At 46.8% G+C, this 23,821-nt stretch overlaps 1 protein-coding gene across 2 annotated transcripts in view; it reads left to right on the top strand.

Annotated features, from left to right (window-relative positions):
* Window positions 1-3,930: 3,930 nt before the first annotated feature.
* Window positions 3,931-23,821, top strand: part of NCALD (neurocalcin delta) — a 470,303-nt gene continuing 450,412 nt past the window's right edge. The window contains exon 1 of one of the 2 annotated variants that reach the window (XM_038745843.1): window positions 3,931-3,978. The gene's annotated coding sequence lies outside the window, so the exon portion shown is untranslated. Of the gene's footprint in view, window positions 3,979-4,606; window positions 4,694-23,821 lie in introns of those variants that run through there. The other variant, XM_038745842.1, reaches the window with a different exon arrangement.

Consider the following 23,821-nt stretch of genomic DNA (forward strand, 5'->3'; position numbering starts at 1 on the left):
AACAAATGCTAAGAAGAGTTCAATACAACAGAATTATGGTCCCTGACCATAATGACCTCACAGTCTAGAGCGGGAGACTCGTGACTCCTTCTTCTTCACAAATTGCTTTGGTCTTTCCTATTTCCTCTCCCAGGCCTGTGGAAGTCTTGTCCCCTTGGTCAACAGGGTTAGCGGGGCCCTTGGCATCTCACCATAGGGCTACTGCTGCTGCCTACACATAAAATCAGACAATCGTATATATTGAATGCTTACCATGTGCAGAGTGCACAATATAACAGACACGTTCCCTGCTCACAATGAGCTTAAATCTAGAGGGCTGTAAAGTTACAGTTATTTACATAATAATAATAATAATAATAGCATTTGTTAAGCGCTTGCTATGTGCAAAGCACTGTTCTAAGTGCTGAGTGCTATGGGGCTGGGAGGGAGGATAAATAAAGGGTGAAAGTCAAGGCAGCACAGAAGGGAGTGGGAGAAGAAGAAAGGAGGGCTGTCAGGGAAGGCCTTTTGGAGGAGATGTGCCTCGGTAAGGCTTTGAATGCGGGGAGAGTAATTGTTTGTAGGATAATAGTAATAATAATGGCATTCGTTAAGCACTTACTATGTGCAAGGCACTATTCTAAGTGCTGGAGAGAATACAAGTGATCAGGTTGTCCCATGTGGGGCTCATGGTCTTCATCCCCATTTTCCAGATGAGGTAACTGAGGCACAGAGAAGTTGAGTGACTTGCCCAAAGTCACACAGCTGACAAGCGGCGGAGCCGGGATTAGAACCCATGACCTCTGACTCCCAAGCAGCCTGTGCCCTTGCCACTGAGCCACGCTGCTTCCCCTGAAGGATGTGAAGAGGGAGGGTGTTCCAGGCTAGAGGAAGGGCGTGGGCGAGAGGTCACCGGCAAGATAGATGAGATAGAGGTACAGTGAGAAGGTTGGCATTAGAGGAGCGAAGTGTGGGCTGCAGTAGGAGAGCAGCGAAGTGAAGTAAGAGGGGCAATGCCTTCCTAACCTGCTCCGTTTTGGTGATGCTTATGGAAAACCGGGGCTGAACACACTCTCATAAGGCCACTTCAAATAGGCCATGGGGATAGCTGCCCCAGATCCACTCATTGTCCGCTATGATTAGGGGCTCCATTTTTGTTTGCCTCGGACCCTTAGCATCTGGGTGGCACTGCCCTCCATGGCCCTGATCCTACCTCTAATGGGGCTGGACACCTCATCCTCTCATCCTCTTACTGCATCAGCCTTCTCTCTGATCTCCCATCCTCGTGTCTCTCTCCACTTCAATCCATACTTCACGCTGCTGCCCGGATTATCTTTGTTCAGAAACGCTCTGGGCATATTACTCCCCTCCTCAGAAATCTCCAGTGGCTACCAATCAATCTGCGCATCAGGCAGAAACTCCTCACCCTGGGTTTCAAGGCTGTCCATCACCTTGCCCCCTCCTACCTCACCTCCCTTCTCTCCTTCTCCAGCCCAGCCCGCACCCTCTGCTCCTCCACCGCTGATCTCCTCACCGTACCTCGCTCTCACCTGTCCCGCCATCGACCCCCGGCCCACGTCATTCCCCGGGCCTGGAATGCCCTCCCTCTGCCCACCCGCCAAACTAGCTCTCTTCCTCCCTTCATGGCCCTGCTGAGAGCTCACCTCCTCCAGGAGGCCTTCCCAGACTGAGTCCCTTCCTTCCTCTCCCCCTCATTCCCCTCTCCATCCCCCCCATCTTACCTCCTTCCCTTCCCCACAGCACCTGTATATATGTTTGTACATATTTATTACTCTATTTATTTTACTTGTACATATCTATTCTATTAATTTTATTTTGTTAGTATGTTTGGTTTTGTTCTCTGTCTCCCCCTTTTAGACTGTGAGCCCACTGTTGGGTAGGGACTGTCTCTATATGTTGCCAACTTGTACTTCCCAAGCGCTTAGTACAGTACAAGGTGATCAGGTTGTCCCATGGGGAGCTCACAGTCTTAATCCCCATTTTACAGATGAGGTAACCGAGGCCCAGAGTAGTGAAGTGACTTGCCCAAAGTCACACAACTGACAATTGGTGGAGCTGGGATTTGAACCCATGACCCCTGACTCCAAAGTCCGGGCTCTTTCCACTGAGGCACGCTGCTTCTCCATTTGATACTACATGGAAGTTTCCAAAGCAGACAATATCAGGATCAGCTGGTGGTACGCTAATTCACCCTTGTTGTTGAGAACATTTGTGAAGCGAGTGCCCAGGGTGTTCAGAGCATTGCCCTAAGCGCTGTTGGTAACGAGGTCTGCCAACCAGGTGTCTAGAGACCCGAAAAAGGCAATCATGGTTTACCATCTTTAAGAAAGGAGGGACCAGATAACCTGAAAATATGGACCCCTCACAACTTAATTTGGAAAACTTGCTTTAAAGGATATAAAAGCTAGAAACTATATTAGGGAGGGAGAGTGATGGAATTTTGACCAAAGGAGCTCTCTAAAGATAAGTCTTTTCAATTGCATCAATGGTATGGTGCTAAATGCTTAGTACAGTGCTCTCTAGGCAGTGTGCACTCAGTCATATTTATTGAGCACTTCTGGATGCAGAGTACTGGATTAAGTGCTTGGGAGAGTACGGTATAACAGAGTTGATAGACACTTTCCCTGCACACAGTGAGTTTACAATCTAAAGGGAGAAGTCATTCAATATCATTGATTGATTGATTCCCTTAGGACAGTGACTAAATTCATAAAATGTTAATTATAATTATTATGATATTTGTGAAGTGCTTACTATGTGCCAAGCACTGTACTGAATGCTGGGGTGGATACAAGTTAATCAGGTTGGACCCAGGTCCTGTCCCACCTTGGGCTCACACTCTTAATCCCCATTTCACAGATGAGGTAACTGAGGCCCAGAGAAGTAAATTGACTTTCCCAAGGTCACATAGCAGACGTGTGGTGGAGCTTGGATTAGAACTCAAGTCCTTCTGACTCTTGGGTCCTGTGGCTTGTCCACTATGCCACTCTGCTTCTCCAGCAAAGGATTTTGATTATGGCCAGGATCTGATTGAGTGCCATGGAGGTGAACCAATCCATGTGCGGGAAAGCGTGACCTCAAGCACACGGGTTGAAGATTCAGTTGGTTGTCGCCTGAGATGAATGGGTGGCAGGGGTGGTGGTGGGAATTAGTGGGCTCTGAATGGTTTCTTTGGGGTCACCCTTAGGTCCTCCAGACCCCTGAAAGTCTTTGCCCCACACACCTCTACTGTCTTCCTCCCCATTCATTCATTCAGTCTTATTTATTAAGCGCTTACTGTGTGTAGAACACTGTACTAAGTGCTTGGGAAGTACACATTGGCAACATATAGAGACAGTCCCTACCCAGTAATGGGCTCACAGTCTAGAAGGGGGAGACAGACAACTAAACAAAACATGTGGACAAGTGTCGAGTCGTCAGAATGAATAGAATTAAAGTTAAATGCACATCATTAACAAAATAAATAGAATAGTAAATATGTACAAGTAAAATAGAGTAATAAATCTGTACAAACGTATACAGGTGCTGTGGGGAGGGGAAGGAGGTAGGGTGGGGGGGATGGGGAGGAGGAGAAAGGGAGCTCAGTCTGGGAAGGCCTCTTGGAGGAGGGGAGCTCTCAGTAGGGCTTTGAAGGGAGGAAGAGAGCTAGCTTGGAAGATGTGCAGAGGGAGGAGGGAGGGCATTCCAGGCCAGGGGGAGGATGTGGGCTGGGGGTCGATGGCGGGACAGGCGAGAAGGAGGTACAGTGAGGAGGTTAGTGGTGGCAAAGGAGCGGAGGGTGCGGGCTGGGCTGGAGAAGGAGAGAAGGGACGTGAGGTAGGAGGGGGTGAGGGGATGGACAGCCTTGAAGCCGAGAGTGAGGAGTTTTTGCTTGATGTGTAGGTTGGTCCTCCATCTGGAGCCCTAGCATCTCTGCAAGTCTGCCCTGGGGCCTCTCTGCTCTTTGAGACCCGGCTGGAGCCTGACCTCCTCACCCAGGTGCCCCAATCCTGGGGAGTGTGTGGGTTTGGAGGGGAGGGGGGACAGCTCCTGTGGTAAAGGAGCCAGAGATCATGGGGGGCTCGGGGCCAGGTGCAGGGAGGGCACAGTGTGGGTGCAGGAGGTGCATAGTATGGGTGCAGGGAGGGCGCAGCGTGGGCACAGGAGGAGCAGAGCATGGGTGTAGGAAGGGCACAGTGTGGACATGAGGAGGGCACAGTTTGGGTCAGGGGAAGGGCACAAGAGGGACCCAGTATGGGCGCAGGGAGGGTGCAGAAGGGGTACAGTGAGCGCAGGGAGGGCACAGGGTGGGCTCAGGGAGGGCACAGCATGGGCACAGGTGGGGCTCAGTGTGGGTGCAGGGAGGATGCAGGAGGGGCACAGGGAGGGCACAGCGTGGGCGCAGGAGAGGCACGACACGGGCACGTGTGGGGCTCAGTGTGGGTGCAGGGAGGGCACAGGAGGGGCACAGTGTGGGCACGCGGCCCATCCATCCCCTCCATCCCCTTCTCGGTCAGAGAGAGAGAGAGAGAGAGAGAGGAAGAGAGAGAGAGAGAGAGAGAGAGAGAGAGAGAGAGAGAGAGAGAGAGAGAGAGAGAGAGAGATCTGCCGGACCTGGCCAGCAGCAGCAACAGCAACAGAGCTTGCGGTTGGTCCTGCGTGGGCGGGTGGCAGGGCTCTCCGGGGTCCCCACGCAGCAGGAGCCACCGGGGCGGTGAGTACCATCCCATCCCATCCCATCCCATCCTGGAGGAGCAGAAGGACCCTGAAACCCTCCTTCTCCCCTGGGGACAACTTTCCCCTCCAGCTTCGCCCTCCCTCTCTTGCCCTGCTCTCTTTCCCCCAACCTGGGCAGCCAAGGGAGAGGAGAGGGTAGGCTTCCAGGAGTGGGGGAGGGAAACTTGACCCAGAGGGGCAGAAGGAGGGGGTGAGGGTGGGCTCCTGTTGCTCCTATTGCAGCAGCTGCTGCAAAAAGGGGAAGTTGGGAGGTGCTCCCATAGGGGTGAAGAGCATCCCTAGAAAGGCACCCCCCCGAGGGTCCCCCTCCCACCCCCCAGCCAGTGGGAAGAAGTGGAGGAGGGTGGGAGGGGGCTTTTGGAGGGGGGAAGGAGTTTGACAGCACCAGAGGGGAAGGGAGTGGGCAGCGGAGGAAGTGGCCTGGGTCTGCTCGCTTGTGGTGCAGTACAGGAAAGGTTTGCTCGTCACATTTTAAGGGACCCAGGGAGCAGGAGAATGTGCTGAATTTCTTTCTCTTTTTTTTTTCTTCAAATGTACACTGGTTTATTTTTAGCTCCCAGAGAAGCAGGATGTGTAAAGTGGGCGGTGTCAGCCAAGGAGGGCCGTGAGGGCTCTGTCCGCAGGAAATGCATAGGTTTCTTGCTGCTGGACTAGCAGGGGGGTTGGGGGGGAAGAAAGATAAAATCTCCTGCTGTCTGAAGGTCTCCTTGTCCCAACTATTTTCCTGCAGCATTTCTAAGGCTGGGGGGTGTATGCAAGCTGCTTTACCCATGGCTAAACGTGGTTTGCCCAAATGCTGATCAGTCGTAAAGGTAACATTACCTTTATTGGCTCCGCCAATTGTCAGTTGTGTGACTTTGGGCAAGTCACTTAACTTCTCTGGGCCTCAGTTACCTCATCTGTAAAATGGAGATTAAGACTGTGAGCCCCCTGTGGGACAACCCGATCACCTTGTAACCCCCCCAGCGTTTAGAACAGTGCTTTGCACATAGTAAGGGCTTAATAAATGCCATTATTATTATTATAAAGGACACCTAGAATTCCAGCCTCCCCCATGGAAACCTGGTGATTATTATTAGCAATAAGCACTTACTGTGTGTCAAGGAGTGTTTTGAGCACTGGGGTAGTTAGATGCAAATTAATCAGGTCGAACACAGTACCTGTCCCACCCGGGGCTCACAGTCTAAGTAGCGGGGAGGACAGGTATGGAATCCCCGTTTTACAGATGAGGAAACTGAGGCCCAGAGAAGTGAAGTGACTTGCCCAAGGTCACACAGCGGCCAAGTGGCAGAGCCAGGATTAGAACCTGGGTCCTCCAACTCCCAGGCCCGTGCTGTATGCCGCACTGCTCCTCAGTTCGTTTGAAGTTTTCTTAGCTCTGCTAGTTTTGCTATGGAGTGCTTGATAGTGTCAAGCGGTAGATTGCTTGAGAACACCTTTCATTCCTGTGGCTAATCAGGACTGTCTCTATATGTTGCCAACTTGTACTTCCCAAGCGCTTAGTACAGTGCTCTGCACACAGTAAGCGCTCAATAAATACGATTGATTGATTGATTGATTGCAAACAGGGCTTCTACCTCTCCCCGCAGGAGGACTGCGGCCAATTAGGGACTTTAAGGTTTGGAAACAAGGAGAGCAGGGAGAAAGGGGGCTTATGGAACAAACCTGATAAAGAATATGAAAGAAAGGAGTAGAAGAGGCCGTGATGCTTATTGTGGGTCCAGAGCATGTACTCTCTCAAGCACTTAGTACAATGCTTGCACACAATAAGCGCTCAATAAATATGACTGATTCACTCAATTAAATTTATTGAGTATGTACTGTTTGCAAAGCATTCATTCATTCAACCATATTTATTGAACGCTTACTATGTGCAGAGGACTGTACTAAGTGCTTGGGAAGTACAATTTAGCAGCAAAGAGAGACAATCCCTGCCTACAACTGTACTAAGCGTTTGGGGTAGTACGATATAACAGCACACACAATCCTACCCACAGAGAGCTCACAGTCTAGAGGGGGAGACAGACATTAATATAAATAAATATAAAGAAATTACAAATATATACATGTCTGCTGTGGGGTTGGGAGGATGAACGAAGTAGCAAGTACGAGCAGTGCATTCATTCATTCAATCGTATTTATTGAGCGCTTACTGTGAGCAGAGCACTGTACTAAGCGCTTGGGAAGTAACATATAGAGATGGTCCCTACCCAACAATCAATCAATCAATCAATCGTATTTATTGAGCACTTACTGTGTGCAGAGCACTGTACTAAGCGCTTGGGAAGTACAAGTTGGCAACATATACAGTCCCTGCCCAACAGTGGCCTCACAGTCTAAAAGGGGGAGACAGAGCACAAAACCAAACATACTAATAAAATAAAATGAATAGAATAGATATGTACAAGTAAAATAAATAAATAAATAGAGTAATAAATATGTACAAACATATATACATATATACAGGTGCTGTGGGGAAGGGAAGGAGGTAAGATGGGGGGGATGGAGAGGGGGATGAGGGGGAGAGGAAGGAGGGGGCTCAGTCTGGGAAGGCCTCCTGGAGGAGGTGAGCTCTCAGTAGTGCCTTGAAGGGAATGGGAGAAGAGGATGTGAAGGCTTAGTCAGGGAAGGCTTCTTGGAGGAGATGTGCCTTCAATAAGGCTTTGAAGTGGGGGAGAGCAATTATCTGTCTGGTATGAGGAGGGAGGGCGTTCCAAGCCAGAGGTAGGATGCGGGCAAGAGGCCGACTGCGAGATAGGCGCGATCGAGGTACAGTGAGCAAGTTAGCATTAGAGGAATGAAGTTTGCGGGCTGGGTTGTAGTAGGAGAGTAGCGAGGTGAGGTAGGAGGGGGCAAGGTGATTAAGTGCCTTAAAGCCAGTGGTGAGGGGTTTTGTTTGATGTGAAGGTGGGTGGGCAACATGACTGATTGATGATGTTGGCTTTGAATGGTTGATAAGAACAAGGTAAGCCTTCTGAGGTGGTTTTAAGTCAGCGAGGTTCATTCATCCTTGGCCTCCGTTAGCCAGGAGGGGCCCTTCTGGGCTCTCAGATGCTGTTTTGGTTTAGGCTACCCACCCCTCTGCCCAGGCTCTGTACCTCTGATCAGTGAAAAATCATGAAGCCTCTCTTTCTGCCTTAGTAATCGTAATTGTGGTAATTGTCGTGTTTCGCACTATGCTGAATACTGGGGTAGATACAAGATAATCAGGTTGGACACAGTCCATGTTTCATGTGGGCTTCACAGTCTAAATGGAAGAGAAAGTGGATACTGAATCCCCATTTTACAGATGAGGGAACTGAGGCACTGCACTTTCACTGTTCACTGAATTTTTTATGGCATTTATTAAGCGCCTACTATGTGAAAAGCACTCTTCTTAGCGCTGGGGAGGTTACAGGGTGATCAGGTTGTCCCACGTGGGGCTCACAGTCTTCCTCCCCATTTTACAGATGAGGGAACTGAGGCTCAGAGAAGTGAAGTGACTTGCCCAAAGTCACCCAGCTGACAAGTGGCGGAGCCAGGATTTGAACCCACGACCTCTGACTCCAAAGCCCGGGCTCTTTCCACTGAGCCACGCTGCAGGGTCATGCAGCAGACAAGTGGAGAAGCTGAGATGAATAATAATGGTATTTGTTGTTAAGTCCTTACTCTGAGCCAAGCCCTATACTAAGCACTGGGGTAGATACAAGGTAATCAGGGTGGACACAGTCCCCGTCCCACATAGGACTCACAATCTTAATCCCCATTTTACAGATGAAGTAACTGAGGCTGAGAGAAATGAAATAACTTGCCCAAGGTCACACAGTAGACAAGTGGCGGAGCAGGGATTAGAACTCAGGTCCTCCTGATTCCCAGACCTGTGCTTAACCCACTAGGCCACACTGCTTCTTCCTCGGGCTTCCACTCTTTCCACTCGCCCAGGTAAGGGAGGGAAAGGGAGCATCTACATTCTGACATCGTTTTTTAAACTTGATCCTATACTCCCCTCTTCCCCTCCCCGCTTCCCTAGAAGTGAGCCAGGAGGGGAGGGTCAGCCGATGCCTCTGCTCCCAGTGAGAGTGTCTCCCCACGCCCCACCTTCTCCCCCAAATTCAAAACAAAACTCTTGAAGCTTTGTACAGAAAAATAAATGGGCAGGTTCTGAACAGAAGGGCAATCATAAAATCAGAGCTGGAAGGTCCTCACAAGATCAATCAGTCAATCAAGCGCTTTCTGTGTGCACAACCATCTGTAAGATCGTTATGGGTAGGGAACACGACTGCTAATTCTGTTGTAGTGTACTCTCCTGAGTGCATAGTACAGTGCTCTGCACATAGTAAGCGCTCAATAAGTATGGTTGATTGATCTAGAGAACACCTAGACTGTGAGCCCGTTGTTAGGTAGGGACCGTCTCTACTTGTACTTCCCAAGTGCTTAGTACAGTGCTCTGTACACAGTAAGCACTCAATAAATATGATTGAATGAACACCTGTCCCCAGGCAGCGGTGTAGTTTAAGCCAGCAGGGTTCAACCTTTTGCATTCTGGTGGAGGAAAGGCATGGAACTTGAAAGAGATAGATTAAGGAGTTTAAAAATGTGCTTGTTTTAGTTCGAAGAGGGACCAAATCATTCACTAGAGGTCAATAAATACCGTTGCTTGAAACATTTCTTCCTGTCTCTGCTTGCCCTTTCCCCTCCATGGGAGGGAGGGGTATTCCGGATTCGCCTTTTGAGGACGTGTAAGTGGCGTCTGCCTTGAATAGCAGTCATCCTGGCAGTGTCATTTGGGTCGAGGTTGGCACTTGAGATGGCTGCTCTGCATTGGAGATGATTCTGTTGATTAAGAGCCTCCTCTTGGAGTCCTGTTACAAGAGGATCAATCGCACACATTAAGTGCTCAATACATACCACTGATTGACCGATCAGTGGTATTTATTGAGTCCTATTGCAAGAGGATCGATCAATCAGTGGTATTTATTGAGCACTTAATGTGTGCAGAGCACTGTACTAAGCGCTTTTTACAGATGAGGTCACTGAGGCACAGAAAAGTGAAGTTACTTGCTCAAGATCTCACAGCAGACATGTGGCAGGGCCGGAATTAGACCCACTTTTCCTCATCTCCCACTCCCTTCTGCATCACCCTGACTTTCTCCCTTTGCCCTTCCCTCCTCCCAGCCCCACAGCACTTATGCCCATATCTGTCATTTTATTTATATGTATATCACCTGTATATATGTATATATGTTTGTACATATTTATTACTCTATTTATTTATTTATTTATTTTACTTGTACATATCTATTGTATTTATTTTATTTTGTTAGTATGTTTGGTTTTGTTCTGTCTCCCCCTTTTAGACTGTGAGCCCACTGTTGGGTAGGGACTGTCTCTCTATGTTGCCAACTTGTACTTCCCAAGCGCTTAGTCCAGTGCTCTGCACACAGTAAGCACTCAATAAATACGATTGATGATATAACAGAATTGATAGAGATGTTCCCTGCTCACAACGAGTTTACAATCTAGAGGGATATAGGGCCCAGAGTCCCCAATCCCCCCTGGTAACTTTGGGTAGCCTGAAGACCCTTGGGGGGCTTCTGAGTGCCAGGGGATTTGTAGAGCTCTGGCAGGATTTGAGCATTCCCTGGTTTTAGGGCCATTGGGTAGGGGAGGGAAGATGGGATGGGAACATTACCCAGAACTTGAGGTGGTTCATGAATGTCCTTGTATCCGAGATCTCTGAGTCGGGTAACCAATTTTCTCTGGGGACTCCTGTGGTCCCCTCCTGAGGTCGCCCTGAGAGGAAAGTCAACAGTGCAGTTTAAGAGTCGGTTCTAATTCCAGCTCCACCACTCGTCTGTTGGGTGACCTTGGGCAGATCATTTAACTTTTCTGTATTTCAGCTACCTCAGCTATAAAATAGGGATTGAGACTGTGAGCCCCATGTGGGACAGGAACTGTGTTGGTCAGTCAGTCAATCAATCGGTTTTTTTTAGTGCTTACTGTGTGCAGAAGACTGTACTAAGTGCTTTTGTCATTGTCTTATGCCATCGAGTTGTCTCCGACCCATAGCGACACCGTGGACACGTTTCTCCAGAATGCCCCACCTCTATCTGCAATCATTCTGGTAGTTGGGAGAGTATAATAATATAACAATAAACAGACACATACCCTCCCCACAATGAGTTTATAAATTAGAGGGGGAGACGGACATTAAAGTAGCTAAAGTACTGTGTCCCACCTGATTGGCTTGTATACACCCCAGTGCTAAGTATGGGGCCTGACACATAGTAAGTGCTCAACAAATGCCACTAAAAAAAGAGTGGGGGTAGTAACTCAAGGTCTTTACAGCAGGTAGTATAAAGGGAGGAACTATGAAAATCAGAAATAGTTAACTACTTCTGAAAAGGTCTTAAAATTAAGGTGTGCCAACTTTTTTAGGCTTATTCAATTGTATTTATTGAGTGCTTACTGTGTGCAGAGCACTGTACTAAGCTCTCGGGAGAGTACAATACAACAATAGACATTCACATTCCCTGCTGACAACGAGTTAAGAGCCTAAGCCTGAGGAGACAGACATCAATACAAATAAATGAAATTATAGATATGTACCTAAGTACTGTGGGGCTGGGAGTGGGGAAGAGCAAAGGGGAGCAAGTCAGGGCAATGCAGAAGGGAGTAGGAGATGAGGAAAAGCGGGGCTTAGTCTGGGAAGGCCTCTTGAAGGAGGTGTGCCTTCAATAAGACTTTGAAGGGGCTAAGTAATTGGCAGATTTGAGGAAGCAGGGTGTTCCAGACCAGAGGCAGGATGTGAGACAGGTGAGATTGAGGCACAATGAGCAGGTTAGCATTAGAGGAGCGAGTGTGCAGGCTGGGTTGTAGAAGTAGAGAAGTGAGGTGAGGTGATAATAATAATAATAATGATGATGGCATTTATTAAGCGCTTACTATGTGCAAAGCACTGTTCTAAGCACTGGGGAGGTTACAAGGTGATCAGGTTGTCCCATGTGGGGCTCACAGTCTTAACCCCCATTTTACAGATGAGGTAACTGAGGCAGAGAGAAGTTAAGTGACTTGCCCAAAGTCACACAGCTGACAATTGGCGGAGCCGGGATTTGAACCCATGACCTCCGACTCCAAAGCCCGTGCTCTTTCCAGTGAGCCAAGCTGCTTAAAGCCAATGGTGAGGAGTTTTTGTTTGATGAGGAGGTGGATGGGCAACCACTGGAGTTTTTTAAAGAGGGGAGTGAAATGTCCTAAATGTGTTTGTAGGAAAAAAGATCTGGGCAGCAGAGTGAAGTATGGACTGGAGTGGGGAAGGCAGGAGGCTGGGAGGTCAGTAAGGAAACTGATGCAGTGATCCACGTGGGATAGGATAATCAATCAATCAATCGTATTTATTGAGCGCTTACTGTGTGCAGAGCACTGTACTAAGCGCTTGGGAAGTACAAGTTGGCAACATATAGAGACAGTCCCTACTCAACAGTGGGCTCTAAGTGATTGTACTAACATGATAGCAGTTTGGATGAAGAGGAAAGGGTGAATTTTAGTGATGTTGTGAAGGTGGAACTGACAGCACTCAGCACACAGTAAGTGCTCAATAAATAAAATTGAATGAATAACAGGATTTAGTGATGGATTGAATATGTGGGTTGAATGACAGGAGTCGAGGATACTGCTCAGGTTATGGACTTGTGAGACAGGAAGTATGGTGGGGCCGTCTACAGTGATGGGAAAATCAGGGGGAGGACAGTGTTTTGGTGGGAAGATCACTGCCCTTTAGTGACAGGATTTAGAGAGTAGGATTTTAAAGGACCTTTAATAGGTGATCCTTTTGGTTGTCAAAATGGCCTGGTTAGAGTTCAAGCAGTTCAGAGTGGGCTCATTCATTCATTCATTCATTCAATCGTATTTCTTGAGCGCTTACTGTGTGCAGAGCACTGTACTAAGCGCTTGGAAAGTACAAGTTGGCAACATATAGAGACAGTCAATCAATCAATCGTATTTATTGAGCACTTACTGTGTGCAGAGCACTGTACTAAGCGCTTGGGAAGTACAAGTTGGCAACATATAGAGACAGTCCCTACCCAACAGTGGGCTCACAGTCTAAAAGGGGGAGACAGAGAACAAAACCCAACATACTAACAAAATAAAATAAATACAATAGATATGTACAAGTAAAATAAATAAATAGAGTAATAAATCTATACAAACATATATACATATATACAGGTGCTGTGGGGAAGTGAAGGAGGTAAGATGGGGGGATGGAGAGGGGGACGAGGGGGAGAGGAAGGAAGGGGCTCAGTCTGGGAAGGCCTCCTGGAGGAGGTGAGCTCTCAATAGGGCCTTGAAGGGAGGAAGAGAGCTAGCTTGGCGGATGGGCAGAGGGAGGGCATTCCAGGCCCGGGGGATGACGTGAGCCAGGGGTCGATGGCGGGACAGGCGAGAGCGAGGTACGGTGAGGAGATCAGCGGTGGAGGAGCGGAGGGTGCGGACTGGGCTGTAGAAGGAGAGAAAGGAGGTGAGGTAGGAGGGGGCGAGGTGACGGACAGCCCTGTAGCCCAGGGTGAGGAGTTTCTGCCTGATGCGCAGATTGATCGGTAGCCATTGGAGATTTTTGAGGAGGGGAGTAACATGCCCAGAGCGTTTCTGGACAAAGACAATCCGGGCAGCAGCGTGAAGTATGGATTGAAGTGGGGAGAGACACGAGGATGGGAGATCAGAGAGAAGGCTGATGCAGTAGTCCAGACGGGATAGGATGAGAGCTTGAACGAGCAGGGTAGCGGTATGGATGGAGAGGAAAGGGTGGATCTTGGCAATGTATCTTGGCAGTCCCTACTCAACAGCGGGCTCACAGTCTAGAAGGGGGAGACAGACAACAAAATAAAACATATCAACAAAATAAAATAAATAGAATAAATAAGAATAAGGAGCCAGCTTTTGGACCAGACTCTTGAAGTGGACTCAGCTTCAGAACAAGGGGTCGAGATCACCAAATGGGCCGACTTTGCAAACAGTTTTTGGACCTGAAGCTTACTAACGCCCATGTACCCAGGGACCATTGCTTGGACAGTCCCATCGGGGCTCCAATGAGGAGGTGGAGCATTTCAAGAGTTTGGTGTGAAACTGCCCAGCCTCCCTGGGAAGACAGCCCAGTCTGGGCTTATGTGGGGGCCTCAGACCACAGTCCGTTAATCCTGCCTAGCACCCGGTGCCCGTATAGGAGCTGGTATGGACACTTCCTTAACCCAGAACTTGCCTCTGGGCCCTCGAGGAGATAAGGAAGTCGGGGGGCAGGGAGGATGTGGAGAATCCCGGGTCCTTCCTGGGCTCTGATCCCTAAATGGCAGCCCTTCCTACTATATGGATCCCTGCATAGGCCAGGCTCATAAGCTCCATGGATCCCAAGATGGCAGAGCTAATAATAATAATGATGAGGATAATAATAATAATTATGGTACTTGTTAAGTGCTTATCGTGTGCCAAGCACTGTTCTGAATACTAGGGTAGATAGAGGTTAATCAGGTTGCACACAGTCCCTGTCCCACATGGGGCTCTCACTCTTAATCCTCATTCATCTATTCTATTTATTTTATTTTGTTAGTATGTTTGGTTTTGTTCTCTGTCTCCCCCTTTTAGACTGTGCACCCACTGTTGGGTAGGGACTGTCTCTATATGTTGCCAACTTGTACTTCCCAAGCGCTTAGTCCAGTGCTCTGCACACAGTAAGTGCTCAATAAATACGATTGATTGATTGATTGAGGTACCTGAGGTCCAGAGAAGCTAAGTGACTTGCCCAAGGTCACACAGCAGACATAACGGAGTAGGGATTACAGCCCAGGTCCTTCCAATTTCCAGGCCTGTGCTGTGTCCACTAGGCCACACTGCTTCTCACTGAGGACACCAGCCGGAACCGTTATGGGGAGGGGCCGTGTCTGCTAATTCTGTTGTATTGTGCTCTCCCAAGTTTTCAGTACAGTGTTCTGTGCATAGTAAGTGCTCAGTAAATACCACTGATTGATTGATTTAATGAACCAGGTTGAGTGTGGACAGGGCACGGTTCCTCCCCGGTTTTCCTTGCTTCCTTTTTCCCGGGTTTCAGCCTGGCCAGGCCGTGGCTACTGCACATGTGTAGGGCCACCTCTGAGAGTGATTCTGGACGAATCTTTGCTTTTGCCTAGCCTCATTTTTTGATCTGGCCGCTTGTCTCCTGGATGACCTCAGGCCAGCCCCGAGAAGCAGCGTGGCTCAGCGGAAAAGAGCATGGGCTTTGGAGTTGAACCGGGTTCAAATCCCGGTTCCACCAATTAGCTGTGTGACTTTGGGCAAGTCACTTCACTTCTCTGGGCCTCAGTTCCCTCACCTGTAAAATGGGGATTAAGACTGTGAGCACCCCCGTGGGACAGCCTGATCACCTTGTAACCTCCCCAGCACTTAGAACACTGCTTTGCACATAGTAAGCACTTAATAGTCTGTGAAGCGCTTAATCTGTGAAGTTAGCCTATGCTAAGAGAAATGATATCAGGTTAACACCCTGTAGATGTGAGTTAAAAACCTTCCTTAAAATCAGAATCGGTTTAGTTGTCATAAAGGGTGTGTCATATTGCTAACGAAATTTGTTTTACGAGCAGTAGAATAGCAGCAAGACGTTTCTGAAACTCAGGCTAAACTACGGTCCATAAATGTTTAAAACAGGCTAACTGGAGAGGAGCTATTATCTAGTGTGAACTCGGCTTTGCGTTTTGCTAGGAGGATCTGTGACAGACCTGCAAGAAATGTTCTATAGAAGGTGGCAACCAAAGGGGCCTACTTGTGGCGTACCAAAGACAAATAAACTATCTTGAAAGAAAGGAAAGTGAAAAACCTCAAAATGTTCTATCCATTCTATTCACCCTCCTTAAGAAGAGTACATTTTATGCTTACTCCCTCCATCTAAACTGTTAGTTCGTTGTGGGCGGGGAATGTGTCTGTTATTGTTATATGGTGCTCTCCCAAGCTCTTAGTACAGAGCTCTGCACACAGTAACCGCTCAATAAGTAAGATTGAATGAATGAACCAATGACCAATTCTTTGGCTCTAAGGGTTATTTTTATTTATTTATCTTTTATGGTATTTGATAAGTGTTTATTATGTGCCAGGCACTGTACTAAGCACTGGGTTACATACAAGATAGGTTGGACACAGTCCATGTCCCTTATGAGGCTCACAGTATTTTATATTTGTGAAAGATAGATAGAGTTTCTTCCATTTTCCCCAAACCCCTTTATATTTTCGTCAGATTTTTCTCTTCATATTCCTCGTTGCCTGGGTGATATTTTCAAGAGACTACTTGCTAGTTTCTTAAAGGACGATAAAACAGAAGTTTTATTTTTAGGTGTCGCTAGATCATTCATTTGTTGGGTTTTTTTTTTGTTTGATGATAAATTTGTTCCTTGTCCTACTTTTATGGTGTGAATTTTAGGTACATTTATAGTTGCCCTTCCAACTTAGAAGTGGTGCGGCTGATGGTTATTGATGGGTGTACTTACTCCCTGCTCCTGCACTCTACAAAAGATTGGCCTTTTCTGCGCTTTTGCTATTTTCAGAGCCTAGCGCCGTATTCCACTATCTTCAAGTTTCGTGAACTTTCTGAAGTGTCTTTTTGGAAGCGAGCCAAATTTCTGAAGGCAGCACATCAGACGGGTCAGTTACTGCTGCTGTTTCTCAATATTCCCCTTCTCCCCCCGATAGAGTGCATCAGTGGAAACTGGTTCAGCATATCTTTAAACTGTTTCTTTTCCCTTTCCCACTAGTGGTGATTCCACTTTGTCTCCCATCAGCAGTGTGGCCAGGTGGAAAGAGCAGGGGTCGGGGGTCAGAGGAATTCTATTTTATTTTGTTTTGTTAGTATGTTTGGTTTTGTCTCCCCCTTTTAGACTGTGAGCCCACTGTTGGGTAGGGACTGTATATGTTGCCAATTTGTACTTCCCAAGCGCTTAGTACAGTGCTCTGCACACAGTAAGCGCTCAATAAATACGATTGATGATGATGATGATGACGTGGGTTCTAATCCCGGCTCTACTGCCTGTCAGCTGTGTGACCTTGGCCAAGACACTGAACTTCTCTGGGCCGTAGTTTTCTCATCTGCAAAATGGGGATGCAATGCTCGTTCTCCCCCCTGCTGAGATTGTGCGTTCCATGTGGGATCGGATTATATTGTAACTGCCCCATCGCTTAGCGCATAGTAAGTACCACAATTACCATTACTGTTGTTACTATCAACTGCTTGAATAGTCTGCTCTTGCCTATTCTCTTAGAATTACCTGATCTGAGAAGTGGTATTGAAATGAGCTGTACTTCATGGTTGTTTAGCTAATTACATTCCTGGACCTTATTATTTGTGGTCCTATCAGGCAATCAATTAGTGGTATTTATCGAATGCTTACTTTGTGCAGAGCACTGTACTAAGAATTGGAAGGTGCGATCGCTGCCCACAAGGAGTGTATAGAGGGGGGAGATACACATTAAAATAAATTGCAGATAGGCAAAATAGTAGAATGTAGGAAACTTTCATAAGTGCTATGGGGAGGCGGTGTCTTGACATTTGATTTTGAGTATTATACTCTTCTAAGTGCTAGAACAGGGCTCCGCACATAGTAAGTGCTCAGTAAATTCTGTTGTTGTTGATAATGAATATGGCACTTAGATGACATGGATGAAACTACTCAAGGAACCAGAAGTGACATCTGTCTTATTTCTAGCTTCTGCGAGTTGTATAAATTGGGACCTAAAGGAGGACCTTTTTTTCCGATACCTTGTGACTTCCCCCCCAAAAAAAGGTAGAGAAGATAAAAAACATTTTAACTGCCCCGCTGCAAAATCTGAAAGTCAGTCATTCATTCCCAAGCCCTTTTACGTTTCAGGTCTTAAAACAACAAAACAAAACAAAACTTCATTTTACATTATTTTTTCCCCTAATGAAAAAAAATTTTTAAAGTAATCTTGTTTTACACAGTCACAACTCTGCTAGGGCTGATATTTCTGGAAGCCAGCTTCACATTCTAGCAGGGGTCCAGGATGAAAGGTCAGGCACTGCCTCCGTTCGTCATTACTGAGTGCAGCGGAGATAATGAGGTGACAGAGACAGATATCTGGCTCCAGAGGAGCTCATAATCTTGGAGGAGAAAGAAGACAGATGCACAGAGAAAAATTCGCCAATGTCAAGTTTTCAATAGCCTGAAAATGAATAGCTGAGATCAAAATTGGACAGACTCCTTGTCAATACGTCCCCCCTTCCTGTGGGAGCGAGGGGATACCAACCTCACAGGTTGTCAGTTACTTCAGGTTATGCAGGTGACGGGTGGATAGGAGCCCTGGGTTGTTGCTTCTCTCTCCTCTCGACTCTTGCTAGGTAGTTTAGGGTATCCTGGGCTGTGTCTGACCTGATTAACTTGTATCTACCCCAATGCTTAGAACAGTGCTTGGCACATAGCGAGCGCTTAACAATTTTTATTATTATTAGCTCTCTCCTCTTGGCTCTTGCTGGGTAGTTTAGGGTGGAATTGTGGGGGCTCTTGCCAGTCCAGGCCTGGCACTGTGGAGGGCAGGGCCACAGCTGGAGAATGAAAGGTCTTTCAATCAGTCATGTTTATTATTATTATTATTAATAATAATAATCATAATGGCATTTATTAAGGGCTTACTATGTGCAAAGCACTGTTCTAAACATGCTGTGTGTAGAGCACTGTACTAAGTGCTGGGAGAGAAAAAGTTTTGCTCTTGTCCTTTGTCTTTTGTTTTTCTTTTGAAGGTACTTTTTAAGCACTTACTATGTGCCAGATGCTATATTAAGCACTGATCTCGCATCTCTAGACTGTAAGCTCGATTTTTTAAAAAATATTTGTTAAGGGCTTACTGTGTGCTAGGCACTATACTAAGCTCTGACAAACTAGTCAGGTTGGACCCAATCCATGTCCCACATGGGGCTCATAGTCTTAATCCCCATTTTACCGATGAGGTAACTGAGGCCCAGAGAAGTGAACTGCCTTTCCCAAGGTCACACAGCAGACAAGTAGCAGTGTCCGGATTAGAACCCAGATCCTTCTGACTCCTGGGGCCTGATCTATCTGCTCCATCCACCAGACCACGCTGCTTCTCTTGTTGTGGGTAGGGAACGTGTCCACCAACTCTCTTGACTCTCCTAAGTGCTTAGTGTAGCTCTCTGCACACAGTAAGTGCTCAATAAATACCACTGATTGATTGACAGTGATACAACTAGGTTGGATATAGTCCCTGTCCCACATGGGGCTCACATTCTAAGTTGGAGGGAGGAGGACTTGATCCCCGTTTCACAGATGAGAAAACTGAGGGGCAGAGAAGGGAAGTGAGTTACCTAACATCCCAGAGCAGGCAAGTAACAGAGGCAGGATTAGAACCTTGGAACCCTGAGAGGATTATGATGAATTAATCTCTAGTCTAGGGACAAAAAAAGCTGTTGCCTTGTTAGGAGGGGTGGAGAAAATGCCATTTTTCTGGCCTCCGAATTTTCCTAGGAGTGTCCAGTAATGCTCTGGTGGGAACCTTGCAAGGTTACTGCTTGTGGGTTCAATCAATCAATCAATCAATCAATCAAACAATCATATTTATTGAGCGCTTACTGTGTGCGGAGCACTGTACTAAGCACTTGGGGAGTACAAGTTGGCAACATATAGAGACGGTCCCTACCCAACAGTGGGCTCACAGTCTAGAAGACTGTGTTATCTCTGTGCTCTTGGGCAAGTGACTTAACCTCCCTGAGCCTGTTTCACCACCTAATCAATTTAGACGTGGAAATGGCCGTTTTGAAAGGGCATCTTCCTACTTTTGTTAGAAGGGGGATTAATCAACATTCAATAGATCTGAGAATGGAGCTTGAATCCCCGAAAACTAGTCTCGGTATATTGTCAATTATAATTTATTGAATTGATATATTGTCTTTTTTCTGAGGAACTTGAAGCCCTGGGCCTTCTGATTTTAATCAATCAATGGTGTTCCTATTATTATTATTAATAATAGTAATAGTAATAATAACGAAATAAAAGTAATTGTGGTGTTTGTTAAATGCTTACCATGTACTTAGCTCTGCTATAGATTTGAGATCATCAGGTCTGATACAGTCCCTGTCCCACATAGGGCTCACAGACTAAGGGGGAGAGAGGGAACAGGTACTTCATCCCCATTTAACAAATGAGAAAACGGAGGCACTAAGTGACTTGCCTAAGGTCTCACAGAAGGCAGGTGGCAGAGCTGGGATTAGAACCCAGGTCCCCTGGCTCCCCGACTTGTGTTGCTTCCTCTAGGCCACGGTGTGGGCAAATAATAATAATAATAATAATAATGGCATTTATTAAGTGCTTACTGTGTGCAAAGCACTGTTCTAAGCGCTGGGGAGATTACAAGGCGATCAGGTTGTCCCATGGGGGGCTCACAGTCTTCATCCCCATTTTACAGATGAGGTAACTGAGGCACAGAGAAGTTAAGTGACTTGGCCAAAGTCACACAGCTGACAACTGACAGAGCCGGGATTTGAACCCATGAACTCTGACTCCAAAGCCTGGGCTCTTTCCAGTGAGCCACGCTGCTTCTCGTTGTATTAAGCTCTTTTAGGAAAGTACAGTGCAATAGAGTTGATAGTCGATCTCCGCCCACAAGGAGCTTCCAGTCTAGAGGAGGTGATGGACATTAAAATAAAAATAAAAGACTTCTTCTCCAAGAGTCAATTTCTTTGGTTCCGAGCTTTTATTCTGGTGGCAGTGTTCTTTCATTTGGCTATATTACCTGATCGTCATCCATCATTATGGCTCATTCTTTCATTCATTCATTCAATTGTGTTTATTGAGCTCTTACTGTGTGCAGAGCACTGTGCTAAGCACTTGGAAGGTGCAATTCGGCAACAGATAGAGATAAACTGGAGTTCAGGGTGAGGACAAAAGCTAAGTGGCTATTGCTAGCTTTTGGGGTAGCCCAGGGTAAGTGACGACCCAAGGCCATTTGGCTTATGTGAGAAGCAGCGTAGCCCAGTGGATGGAACACAGGCAATGAAGTCGGTAGACCTGGGTTCTCATCCTAATTCCAGCAATTATGAAATATTGGGCAAGTCACTTAACTTCTCTGTGCCTCAGGTACCTCGTCTGTAAAATGGGGATCAAATACCCATCTGACCTGCTGCTTGGACTGAGAGTTCCATGTAGGAAAGGGACTATCTTCCACCTGATTGACTTGAATCTACCCCAGTGCTTAGAATAATAATAATAATGATGATGATGGCATTTGTTAAGCACTTACTATGTGCAAAGCACTGCTCTAAGTGCTGGGGAGGTTACAAGGTGATCAGGTTGTCCCACTTGGGGCTCACAGTCTTAATCCGCATTTTACAGATGAGGTAACTGAGGCCCAGAGAAGTGAAGTGACTTCCCCAAAGTCACACAGCTGACAATTGGCGGAGCTGGGATTTGAACCCATGACCTCCGACTCCAAACCCCGGGCTCTTTCCAATGAGCCACGCTGCTTCTCTAGAATGGTGCATGACCCATGGTAAGCACTTATCAAATGCCATACCCCTCTCCGCCACCGAAAAAAGGGTGACTCTTTTTGTTATTGTGTGGTTATTTTGGGGGAGAATGCTAACTATTTAAAAATGCCCAGGGATTTGAGAGGGCCGTATTTTATAAATAAAGTTGGGCTCTGGGGATGACCGCGCAAGTGTCTGCTGTTTTAAAACTGACAGGATTTTTTTTTCTACTGTTATACTTGCAGTTGTTCTCTTCCTCTGGGCATTTGGGCTGCTTATATGGTCAACCACAATAGCTAAAAATAAAATTAGAAAGTAATTTGGAGTTCTTGCCTTTGCTATGTACACTCTCGTGAACCCACAGTTGCTTTCTGTGACAGTTTGCTTTTGCATCATCTACAGCATAAGGCAATCAGCGCTCCTAGATGAAATCTGCAAAAGAATGTTAACATCCAAGTAGATTGCTTCCTTTGTGGGTTTTCTTAGGCATTCCTGTTGACCTTTTTCTGATCTCCCACCCTAGTCAGACAAGGGGACTTGGGTTAAATTTTCCTTCCATTAAAACTGCTCCAGTTAATAACATTACTGTCTTCCAATTAATGAACGGAATCCGTGGCCTAGTGGATAGAGCACCAGTCTGGGAGTCAGAAGGACCTGGGTTCTAATCCCTGCCCTGCCCTGTTGCTGACCGTGGGCAACTCATTCAAGTTCTCTGTGCCTCGGATACCACATCTGTAAAATGGGGATTGAATGCCTGTTCTCCCTGGGGATTGACTGTAAACCCCATGTGGGACATGGACTATGTCCAGCCTGATTAGTTTGCTTCTACCCCTTTGATTAGTATAGTGTCTGGCACATAGTAAATGCTTTAAACAAATACCATTACCAAAAAAAAAAATAAGTAAATGGGATTTTGAAAAAAATTGCATTCTGATTTTATCAAATAGGAAAAGAGACAATCCCCACAGTATGGATTTAATTCCTCAATTTATTCTCATTGCAAAGAAAGCAGAGATGAACGTGCTCTGTCTCTGTGTGGGAGGTTCTGTTGTGTTTTGCCTACGAAAGCCAAACTTTTGTGGTCTCTCCTGGTAGATACTGGGGTTCTCTCAGCTTAATGAGAAAGCACAGAATGCAGCTTGGCATGCTCTGGTTGACTTCTAAGAGTTAGTTGGTATTTGTTAAGCACCTACTGTGTGCCAGGCACTGAACTATAAGCCCTGGGGTAGATACAAGATCATCAGGTTGGACACAGTCCAGGTCCCACACCGGGATCTCCATCTTAATCCCCATTTTTTTTTTTAACAGATGAGCTAACTGAAGTCCAGAGAAGTTAAGTAACTTGCCCAAGGTCACACAGCAGACAAATGGCAGAGCTGGGATTGGAACTACCGGAGCTGCCTGGGAGAGAAGAGACATGATTCCATAACTGAGAGATGGGCTTCATGGTCTCATCTCTCTTTTTAGGTGGCCAGTGGGGGAGAGGAGGGATGGGATGTTATCTCCTGTATGTGGAGGGGAAAAGCATCATCTTCTCCTCCACTGCCCGATTCTCCACTTTGATTTCCTTCTGGCCCAAGGGAAAGATGGCTTTCCCAGCCGCTAGTGGTCTCTGAATGAAACTTGGCCCGTGGCAGGTGGTAGAAGTAATATTATTTATCAAGCAAAGAGAAGCAGTGTTACCTAGTGGATAGAGCATGGACCTCAGAGTCAGAGAACCTGGCTACTAATTTAGTGAGTGCTTACTGTGCGCAGAACACTGTACTAAGCGCTTGGGAGAGTACAATATAACAACAGACACATTCCCTGCCCACAGTGGGCTCACAATCTAGAGCGGCCAGTGGTAGTGGAACAGCAGCTATCTGGGAGATGTCCTTAGCAGCAGGCATTGCTTTGTTTTTGCTCATTTAATAAGCCATGTCAATGTACCCATTTACAGTTACCTCTTCTGTAAAATGGAGATTAAGAGTGTGAGCCCCAAGCAGGACAGGAGTTCTGTCCAACCTGATTAACTTGTATCTACCCCACAGCTTAGAACAGTGCTTGACACATAATAAGCACTTAACAAGTGCCATAATTATTATTATTATTAGCCTCTTCTTCAGGGTCTGCTGGTCCCCCCTCCCCTTAGGTGCTCCAGGCCAATAGGAACAATCAATCAATCGTATTTATTGAGTGCTTACTATGTGCAGAGCACTGTACTAAGCGCTTGGGAAGTACAAGTTGGCAACATATAGAGACAGTCCCTACCCAACAGTGGGCTCACAGTCTAGAAGGAACACGTGTCAAAGCAGCGTGGCTCAGTGGAAAGAGCCCGGGCTTGGGAATCAGAGGTCATGGGTTAGAATCCGAGCTCCGCCACTTGTCAGCTGGATGACTTTGGGCAAGTCACTTCACTTCTCTGGGCTTCAGTTACCTCATCTGTAAAATGGGGATTAAGACCGTGAGCCCCACGTGGGACAACCTGATCATCTTGTACCCCCGGCCCCAGCACTTCGTTCATTCATTCAGTCGTATTTATAGAACGCTTACTGTGTGCAGAGCACTGTACTAAGCACTTGGGAAGTACAAGTTGGCAACATATAGAGATAGTCCCTA

Source organism: Tachyglossus aculeatus, chromosome 4 (assembly GCF_015852505.1).
Source record: "Tachyglossus aculeatus isolate mTacAcu1 chromosome 4, mTacAcu1.pri, whole genome shotgun sequence".
Classification (NCBI taxonomy): domain Eukaryota; kingdom Metazoa; phylum Chordata; class Mammalia; order Monotremata; family Tachyglossidae; genus Tachyglossus; species Tachyglossus aculeatus.